Here is a 10963-nt window from a genome sequence, read left to right as displayed (position 1 = left end):
TTATTGCATATATACAGCAATATAAAGTTAATCGAAAATTGCATTAAATAATTTTATATTTTATGTTTTTATAACAGCAAGCTTACGAATAACTTTCAAGTTAAGTTTGATTAATTAAAGTGAAAAATTATTTGCTCCAATATTATGAGGTAAAAATATAAAAGTTAAGCTGAAAAAACTATTTCAAACAAAAATATAATAAAAATTCTATAATGTAGGTATTTATTGTATTGGTAAATAATTGTAAAATATACTTACGTATTATATTTAAGTAATTTATTAGTTTTGTAATTTAATAAATTAATTTATTTATTTTTACTTTTTTTCATATTGACCAAAAAAAGAGACGTGAATGTGAAGTTATGCGCTTAGTCTTTGCTTAGGAAAAGTTCAGCCATAATGAGATGAAGTGGCAAGAAACTCATTGCCGGATGATGATGCAACAGATAACTCATAATCCCAACTTACTTTAAGTGAGTAGGTAAATAAAACAAAAATGAAATTATTTATGAATACGGTGCAACACTCCAGCCGCTAAAAGCGGGGACGAGACGAGCAGAACGCTCATTGTAATTGATACGCACTGTCCCATTACAATGCAGTGCCACTCAAGATTCTTGAAAAACCCAAAAATTCTGAGCGGTGCTACAATTGCGCCCATCACTAATATACATAAGATGTTGTCCCAGTAATATCACTAGATACTGCGCCCTTCAGACCGAAACACAATAATGCTTACACATTATAGTAAAGTCCTCGAATGGCGACCACGTACAAGAAGACGCAGTGTTGGTACCCCCCCACAAGATGGACCAACGATCTGGTCAAGATCGCCGGAATACGTTGGATGAGGGCAGCGCAGGACCAATCGTCGTGTAAATCTTTGGGGGAGGCCTTTGTCCAGCAGTGTACGTCTTCCGGCTGATGATGATTACTGATTCACGGCAGAAAAAGGCGTCGTTTTGTAACCCATAATCTAGCCGGCATCCTGTGCAAAGGAGCCTCTCACTGGTAAATACCCTAAGTCGCCTACTACGACACGCTTGGGCCTAGGACTTCCTATTTGTTTTATGCCCCGAGAAAGCAAAGCAATGTCTGTAGACAACGCCAAGAATAATATACTATGCTGTCTGGTATAAAATACTAAAAACTAAACTATCTACAAGTTTCGACAACGCAAATTCTAGTTTCTTTCGGATAGAAGGATAAACGATGGCCCGTCTCTTCACGCTAACAAAAGCATCACAAAAATGTTAATGAACGTTTTAATAGTTTGTGGTTTGTTTTTTTATTAAGTTTATATAAAGAAATTGATCACACATTAAGTCACAGAGCGAGTGTTACGTTGTATACACTAGCAGGCTGATCTGTCTGTATATCCGCAATAAAATGCTAGTTAACGTTAGCACCGCCACGGCCCAACTGATATTCACGAGCACAGACCACTCGCGTGTAGAGGTAACAATATTTATATATTATATGAGTGTGCTAGTCAAGCTTATAAAATTAATTATCAGTAATATCAGAAATAAGCCAAATTTTCTGGACATATGTTTACAAAAAATGGACTGTTTTATATAATGTGAGTCTCAAAATCCATCATATTGGTACCTTGGTGAAATATTCACTCTTAAAGTGCTCCTACGTGTATACACAACATAACAATCTCAAGTTTTAAACAGCCTTTAAAATGATTTGATTGTAAGTGGGATAAAGCGTGGATGTAACATAAAAAATTAAATTTAAAGTATTTGCATTTTTTTAAGTGTTAACCCTCACTTCTGGCATTAATTACACAAATAAAATTTGAAAACTAAACTTATGGACGATGTGGGACTTGAACTGGCGACCTCTCGCGTTCCATGTGAGCACTCTTTCTAGTCAGCCAACCGTTCGAGTGTTGAAAGGGCGACATTCCAAGTCAATCTTCTAATAATGCACATATTGGAGTTGATCAGGTTATCAACTGTAAAGTAGATCCTGTAGATAAAGCCACAACCTGAGACTTGAACAAGACATACAAGATTTATCAATGAAACGTCACTCGAACGGTTGGTTCAGTTGGAAAGAGCGCTCGCCCGTAACGCTAGAGGTCTCGGGTTCGAGTCCCGCATCGATGATACATTTTGTTTTCCAATGAAAGTATAATGAAAGAACACTTGAGAACATTAATTCAACACAGGATTTATTGTGGCATTCAGGGGTGTGCATTGATTTTCTTTCAAGGTACTGGTACTGTAGATCTAACTAGTCGTAGTTGCGCTTTAGTCCGACAGTAGGTGCAATATAAGTTGTATGAAACGCTGCTTGCTTCGAATATGCAATCTGTAGACTGCCTACCGAAGGTAGTAAATTAAATTTAACACTAGTGCTATATTTATTTAGGTTTATAACGAGGTAGGCACTGCCTTATTGCCTATATGATATGCACGCCCCTAGGGGCATTGCAAATATTATGTTCAACAAAAACCTTTTTATGAACTCTAAACCAGAATTAAAAATATTAGCGATTACTAATAGTTAATATGAAAGGCTTACTTCATAGGAGATGTCGATACAATTCACGATATCATTTCTACGATACAGCCACTGTTGTTTTTAAAGAAACATTTTTCTATGACGCATTTCTATGCAATATCAATATATAGGTACATTCTATTTTTTAATTTTTATTATTGATTACAGTACACTTTTTAATAATTTGTGCTTTAAATATGGTTAAGACAGTACCTAAATGTGTTATTACAAAAAAGTTAAACATGTGTTGAACACTTGTTTTAAAAAGTTCTAGTCATTCTGTTGTTAAGCGTTCATCAATCTGCAGACATTGCTAATATTTAACTACGAGTCGACGCTTGTCTAAGGTATGTCTAACGGATAGACCATAATCTTAAGGAAGATTATTATATAATGACAAATAGATTACAGCTGACTCTGACTGAGCTCTTTTATTTGTTCCTGTACACTTCAGTTTACATCGTTTTAGTTAAACACAAACACTGTTTTGTGATAGAAAAAGATAAACCCACTGACGTTGTTATAGTATGGTCACTGTCTAACAAAACACATGTCTAAGCCATACTTAAATTATTATTTTTTTGTCATCACCCTATAATTATATTTTAATTGTTGTAAAAATGGACTGTTATCAATAGGTGATTGAATATATGCCATACTGTTCTTCTCACCAATGAATTCGAGAAGATTGCTGAGAATGATTACAAGACGTAGTCTCTGTTTATAGACGCTACAGTACTCTGTGTCTACTTTCTCATTATTAGCGCAAAGAGTTGTTTTATTCCGTCGTCGCTCAGTTAGCTCACAATTTCCCATTTACCTTTGCTCATCAAACAGAACAAACTGAACTTACCCTTAACTCGACTACATAAAGCTTCAATTCTCATAAACTAAGTAGCCGGATAAATCAACATATTTGATGACAGTACCGATGTTGAAAAGTCGACTCTACTAACGGGTAAGTAAAGTCGTTTTTGGGATGTGAAATTAGGTAAAGGAATGCTTTTTAATCGCAATCGCTGGGAATGCGGGAAATAAGCGATTTAATTGGCAAACGATTATTCGTTAGCGATTCAAAATGAATGTCGCTTTCAGAATTAGTCAGTTTTACTTGGATTTTCTCTTTATTACTTTGTTTATTGCTGTGACTTTAATTTGGAAAGGCTTCATTGTTTATTTGTGTAGGTGTATGTCTAGTTACACTTAACAAGAATTACAATTAAAATTAATTACATTTTATGTTAATTAAATAAACGGTAGTCAGAATAATATTGATGAATAATGATATCATATAATATCATCTTTTATGTACATCCAAAGAAGTTTTGAGGAAAAATAGAAAACCACTGCCTATCTTTACTTTTACCTACACATAATCATTCATCATTCATAATAATTCAGAAACGGAAAGTCTATTTGAAAATTTTTTTTAAAGGAGAAGTAATTAAATGTTTAGCAATTATAAAATTAGTTGAGCCACATAAACAGTATTTAAATAATTAGGTCAGCATACAAAGATTTTGTTTGCAATAAAAAAATTAGACAGCAATCCTTGTTCCGTAAATAATTTTGATAATGGTCAGAAATTAAATAATAAATAGGCACCTTACGCAATTTTCAAAGTCATAGACAAATAAACTTCATTCAATTAGGTTTAAATTAAGCTAATTTGAATCATCACTACAAATATTTCTTTAAATACTGAATTTACGATATGTTCGTAAAAAGTTGAGCTAGTGAGAAGAACATAACATTATAAGACACTCAAGGGCCACTTTTTTCAATCAAAAGGAGTATTTTGCAATGGCTGTAATATACGTAGGTCACACTTAAAGTTTTGCGTAAATTAAAAAAACAACAAACAATTTTAAAAAATTTTTCATACGATCGAACCATTTTTTAAAACAGGAGGACCACAGATCTGAAAACATGTTATCTACGTGCTGATTGAACGCTATCACTGCCTCTTCGGAATTGGTAAAAGTGAAACTTCTCATCAAATCTTTGATTTTGGTGAAAATACAGAAATCACAGGCTAGGTCGAGGCTATGTGCAGGATGGGTGACAAGGTGTACTTTTTCGGAATCTAAAAATGACTTAGTTTTGTTGGCCGTGTGTGAAGAAGCGTTGTCGTGATGTAGCAGAACGCGGCTTTTTGGTCGTCTTTCGCGAAATTTTTAACACCCTGGGTAAGCAAATGGTGTAGAATACCACTCGGCATTAACACTATGTTGATCTTCAAGTGCAATAGTGAAGATGGGACTATTAGCTGAGTAAAAAATGCGATCAATTTTTAAACCAACTTTTCTCACCTTCCTCACTTTTGTTGGCCTGTTTAGATTTTCAAACACCCATTCACAAGATTGCTGTTTTTTTTTTGGGTTCAAAACAATAAATTCACGTTTCGTCTGTCTGTGATAATGTCATAAACAGCACTATAATGTCCGTGGTCGTACTTCATTAGCACCTGTGAGCACCATTCCACGCGAACCCGCTTCTGGTCCGCTTTCAGTTCAGTAGGGATCCAACGACAACAAAGTTTCCGAACTTTCAATTCATCGTGTAAAATTTTCTGAATTTGGCTCATACCAATACCCAATAGTCCTCGAATTGTATCCGCGGGATTAGTTGCCGCTTAAAAGTAGCCACATTATTTTCGTTGATGGCAGTTGCCCTTCACAAAATTCGTCATGTAAAGAAACCCGACCTCTCTCAAATTAAGCAAACCATCGCCTCACGGTGCTCAAGCAGGGCGCTTCTCTCCCAAAAGCATTTTGAAGACGAGCGGCACATTCTTGCGGAGAGAGAGAACTCTTAAAATCATAAAAAATCATCGCTCTAAAATCTTTTCGACTTAATTCCATTTTTGTTACTACGTAGAACTTTGATGTGTGATAAAAAACAATTGATAAATGATTTCCCGCCAATTGTTTCTTTTATTACGAAGAAGGTTGCAACGTTTAAAAAAATATAACATTCGAAATTCAAATAGTTCCAATTAGCTAGAAGCGCAAAACTTTTAGTGTGCCCCATGTACCTAACAAATTAGTTTGTAAGGTGCTGCATCCAATATACCGAGGTAATGAACTGAAAATGTTTAGAAAATGAAAAACGGCTTAATGTAGAAAGTTGTCAATACTTTTATTGTTTTGCGAAGTACTCTACATTCCTGTCAACACATCATCGCAACAGTGGTTCCATCGAGAAAAGCAGTGGGCCCATTCTTCGTTAGGGGTCTCTTCTATGGCATATTCGTACGCTTTCACCGCATCTTCGGGGCTCGTAGAGTGAATACCTCGAATTTTATCTTTAGTTCTTGGGAATAAATAATAGTCGCAGGGCGCCAGGTTAGGACTGTATGGCGGATGACTCATTATCTCGACACCTGCCATAGTCAAATATTCAACAGTCTGTTTCAATGAGTGCGCTGAAGCAGTGTCGTGGTGAAGGAGGATCCTTCTTCGAGGGCGCTGCTGTCGAATTTTTTTTTCCGCCGTTGAACTTATCTAACATTTGGCGACACCAGTCCATGTGAAGGTGTTTCTGGTCGTCGGTTAAAGTATGGGGAATCCATCTGGTACAAATCTTCCTCACCCCTAAATGTTCGTGTAATATTTTTTGAACTTGAATCATACCAATGCCTAGGTTTGCCCGTATCTTCTGATAGGTCACTCTCTTATCTTCCTCTATCATGCGTCGCACAGTACTGATGTTATCTTCAGTAGTCGATGTCCCTCACGCGGATCATCATTGAGATTGCTACGTCCACGCTTAAACTCGTTAAACCATTTGTAAATAGTGGCACGAGATGCTAATCGCAGCCTATCATAGCTTTGTTCTTGAGTAAGCCCACCACGAAAGTCATAATAAATCATTGACCGAAAATTTTTTCGCGTTAGGTTCATTTTCACGTGTAACAAAATTTTTAGATTTGCCGCCAATTCACAAAAACAAATGATAAATGAGTGCAATATACTACATTAGATTAGATTTAAGAAACTTTAAATTGTATAATTTATTATATATATTTATTAATCATCATTCGTTTATTCTTTGTTACAGCCAGGATTACAGACATAGGTGACAGGAAACCGCAACATAACAACACCATTAGCGGCAAATTCTTTGAACGTAGATCTGCACGAGACAAAGAATATCCAACAAAAGTGACTTGAAATAATCTCATACTCGTCGTTAGGACAATCGAAGTTATAAAGAAACTTTGTACCAGAGCATTAGAATTGAAAATTGTTTGCATTTGTGTAATTCGCGGGTGTTAATGCGTTTGCGCAATTGATTATGAGAGATAGAAAAATGAACCTTACTACGAAAATTATAAGAGTTGTAACATAGATGGTAGTGTAGATAATTTGACGCGTGGATTACATTTGCACAAATCCGTGTATTATTGTGGTGTGTATTACATTGTTTGGAAACACGGGAAGGTTTGTTAGATGTTGTAATCTGGGTAAAAAATAACAAAACATACTCAGAGAAGGTACTTCACGGTGCTTTGATCCGGCGCGTTGTTCGCTAAATATCAGATTATGGAATGAAAAAATAATTCGTAGGAATAGAAATACAATACGTAGATATTGTATAGATGGCATTCAGGCTATCGTTGTCGAGGAGTTAGATATTCGAGAGGTGTTAGAGAAGCGCAACAAACTTATCCTCCATGCACGAACGTTTGAGACGCGTTGTCTCGTTGGATAGCTCTTAGCATACGAATATGTTCGTACGGGTTCACTGACGAATACTGCGGAATACATTTTTTTTATGTAATAGGAGGAAAAACGAGGTGACCCGTACACCTGTTGTTAAGTGTTCACCGCCGCCCACAATCTCTTGCGACACCAGAGGAATCACAGGAGAGTAGCCGGCCTTTAAGGAAGGTGTACGCGCTTTTTATGAAGGTACCCATGTCGTATCGTCCCGGAAACACCGCACAAGGAAGTTCATTCCACAGCTTTGTAGTACGTGGAAGAAATTATTACATTACCTATCTTATTAATAAAATAAATGTAACTTTACTCGAAATTTAAAATTACTTCTCCCGGTTATGAAATTCTGTAGTAACAAATGTAAGACGTACAAAAAGTTGTTAAATTTGGAATAATTTTACTTCGCGTGTATATATGTATAAGCTCGTTTGGCTCTTCCTTAAAAAAAAATCCAAACGCTACCCCCTTCAAAATAGCATTGATATTGTGAACTGTTTCTGCTACGTTAGTGCTACGCCGGAACTCATAATCAATAATTACTCTTCAATGTATCCAACTTTTTTCTTTAAACCGTTTGCAAAAACAATTGAAAGTTAATCAAATCCAATTTCGTACATTTTTTAGTTTCAGTTATAAAACTGATTGTATAAACAATGGTTTCATGCGGCATTTTTTTTATGTAAATGTTTGAAATATATTTTTCATGGGACTAAAGTACCCAAATTTGAGGTTTTTCGAACATTTCGAAATTCATATTTCTAAAAATAACATTCTCGTGAAAAGTCATAGGACCTTTTTTATTTGTATTTTAATAAATAATATAATAAAAATTGGCTGGTTGAAAAAGAACATAACCTTGCAGTTGTTCAAGCAATTTCGGTTTAAATAATATGGCACAGGGTTGCCCCATGTCAAGATGTATTTATATCATCAGTAGGGCAATTTGAAGAGTTATCATCTAATATATAAAATTCTCGTGTCATGGTGTTAAACTTTGAACTCCTCCGAAACGGCTTGACCGATTCTCATGAAATTTTGAGTGCATAGGGTAGGTCTGAGAATCGGACAACATCTATTTTTCATCCCCCTAAATGTTAAGGGTAATATTTTTTAATTTTTTTGTTTTTTTTTTTTTAATTTGCTTGATTATGAGTCAGCCTTAAAAAATACATGCAACTTCAAATTTTCACCCATCTACAATCAACAGTTACTATTGTATCGCGATTTTAATATCGGCAATACAACGTTTCCTGGGTCAGCTAGTATACTATACAGTTATTATATGTCATATATTATAATAATAGTTTTTGGTACTCATGCGCCGATTTCTACTGGACTATAAAGTGGTGGTAAAATCTTTGTCATTCATTAGTGTCCTATTTTGACATAATTGAATAAATGATTTCTAGTTTTTCCTGTTCCGTGCTTGAAGCCCCATTATTGTAAGTGAAAATATAGTAGCTAATATTGTCTGTCAATTAATATAACGAACATCCTGGTGGTAGGCATACTGCTCGTTGCATTGTGTGGAAGTCGGTGGGGAAATGGAAAACTTAATGACATTAACAACTCAACTCATTGTGTCGGTAACAGGGCAGCACGAGTTGTGAGCTGAAGGCGATCCAGGGGTGCCAAATAAAAATTCGACTTAAGAACATCATTAAGAACAAAATTTAAGGAAATAAACCTTTTAACTGTTGTACTTCGATATATTTCTTGATAATATTATGTATGTACGCGTAACCACATGTGAGGCACATAAGCGAATTTTCTAGGATCTGTGATAATCATCATGTTAACGACACCAGAAACAAAAAAACTTATATATATTTTTTTATGAAATTAAGGGACGAGACGAACAGGACGTTCAGTTGATGATGGTATTTGATACGCCCTACCCATTACAGTGCCGCTCAGGATTCTTAAAAAACACAAGAATTCTGAGTGGTACCACTACAATTGGATGTAATTCCAGAATAACATTCCAAACCACAATTCCGTCAATGGCTTGTTGGCTATGGGACTGTTAACACTACAAAGATGTTTGTTACAATCATACCCCAAGATAAGCAGTAAATAAGGAAGAGTGCATAGTCTCACCACAGGGTGTTCTAAAATATTATACTTTAAATATATTTAAAGTAGTGGTAGTGATACAACATACTTCAGCCAAAGTTTGTTAACCTCCCCATGTTCCAATATAAAAAAGGGGCAAAGAGGATCACCTACTATCAAGCAGAACTGGGATACAGAGAGTCTGTCACTTGCACCACTCAAGTGAGAGGATGTAATTTTCATAACGGCTACGAATACTTAATGAACTGTTTACTTGAACATAAGTCTACAGTAACTTCCTCCTAATAATATATATTATGTAAATAAGATTTCTGTTCAAATAAGTTAGCGGTCATCTGATTCGAACAGCTAAACTTAAGCTAAGTTACCGTAAGCATATGCATAAAGTAAAAATACAATCTATTATTATTTTCTAAAGGCACAATACTATCGGGTACAATTAAACTAATCATTTATTATTATTCGGGTACGATACTTATGGGTACAATTCAAATTTGAATTCAAATAATCCAAAATAAGATAATATGAAATCACTTATTGGAAGTCAAAAGCCCATTCGGAAATGTATGCCTCAGATCTGAGAAGTATGGGCTAAGAAACTCAGTGGTCTTTTTTTTTAAATTTTGATACGATAAAAACTACGACTCTATTGGCATTGCCACTTAATAACTTACCTTCATTTTCCGTTTGTAGATATCAAATCAAATCAAATCAAAATCACTTTATGAATTAAAAAAAAAAAATTCTTATTGAATCTACCGCTACTTCGTAAAGGGTTGAGCTAATGAGAAGAAGTAGCAAGAAACTCATTTCCACATTTTTCATTTACAGATTTACATTTCCATCGATTTACTTCAATTTCATTATAATATTATGTAAAATGATGCAACAAACATACTCAAATGTCAAATAGTCAATGCCTTACACGAGTAAGTCAAAAACGTAAATATATATTAATACAAAATTTATTGAATACAGTAGCTGCATCATCCACACACACCGTAAATAATCAATATGATAAAAGCATTTTATGTTTGCTAAGTGAAGACCTGCTTCTGTAATTAGTAAAGGGCTTTTTTGTATCCAAAATTTATTATGAAACTGATTGAATTGACAAGGATTTTTATGGAAAAAGTTGAGGAACAGTTTTAATAAAATATAAAACTTCTGCTCGGAAAGTAGTACTATAATGCCACAACCATTTAAAACCTGCTCAGCACTTTCCATATAAAAGGCATAAAAAAGCAAATCGTTATTACAATTTACAGAACAATCATGTTTCAGGCCTGTCAATTCTGCGTTTTTCGTATACATTTCACTAAGTGAGATACATTTCATTATTAGGCTTCTTATTTAAGTTCTTTAATTGTGTCAGAAGATTCTTGAGCTCCACCCAGTTGTTAGCCCAGCAGAAATAATTAAAACTTTCAGATCCTCAGAAATGAAAACAACTGCTGATATATGGGGCATATCTGTAAAAATAATAAGTTCTGTTATTGACGTCATAGCACCATATCTAGCACTAGTTTTTAATAGCTGTATTGAACATGGCGTGTTTCCTGACCTTCTGAAGTATAGTAAAATTACACCAATATTTAAAACGGGACTCACTTCTGACCCGAATAACTATCGCCCTGTTTCGGTGT

This window comes from Leptidea sinapis, chromosome 1 (assembly GCF_905404315.1).
Source record: "Leptidea sinapis chromosome 1, ilLepSina1.1, whole genome shotgun sequence".
Classification (NCBI taxonomy): domain Eukaryota; kingdom Metazoa; phylum Arthropoda; class Insecta; order Lepidoptera; family Pieridae; genus Leptidea; species Leptidea sinapis.
The sequence above is the reverse complement of the archived record's forward strand: the minus strand, read 5'-3'. Positions refer to the sequence as shown.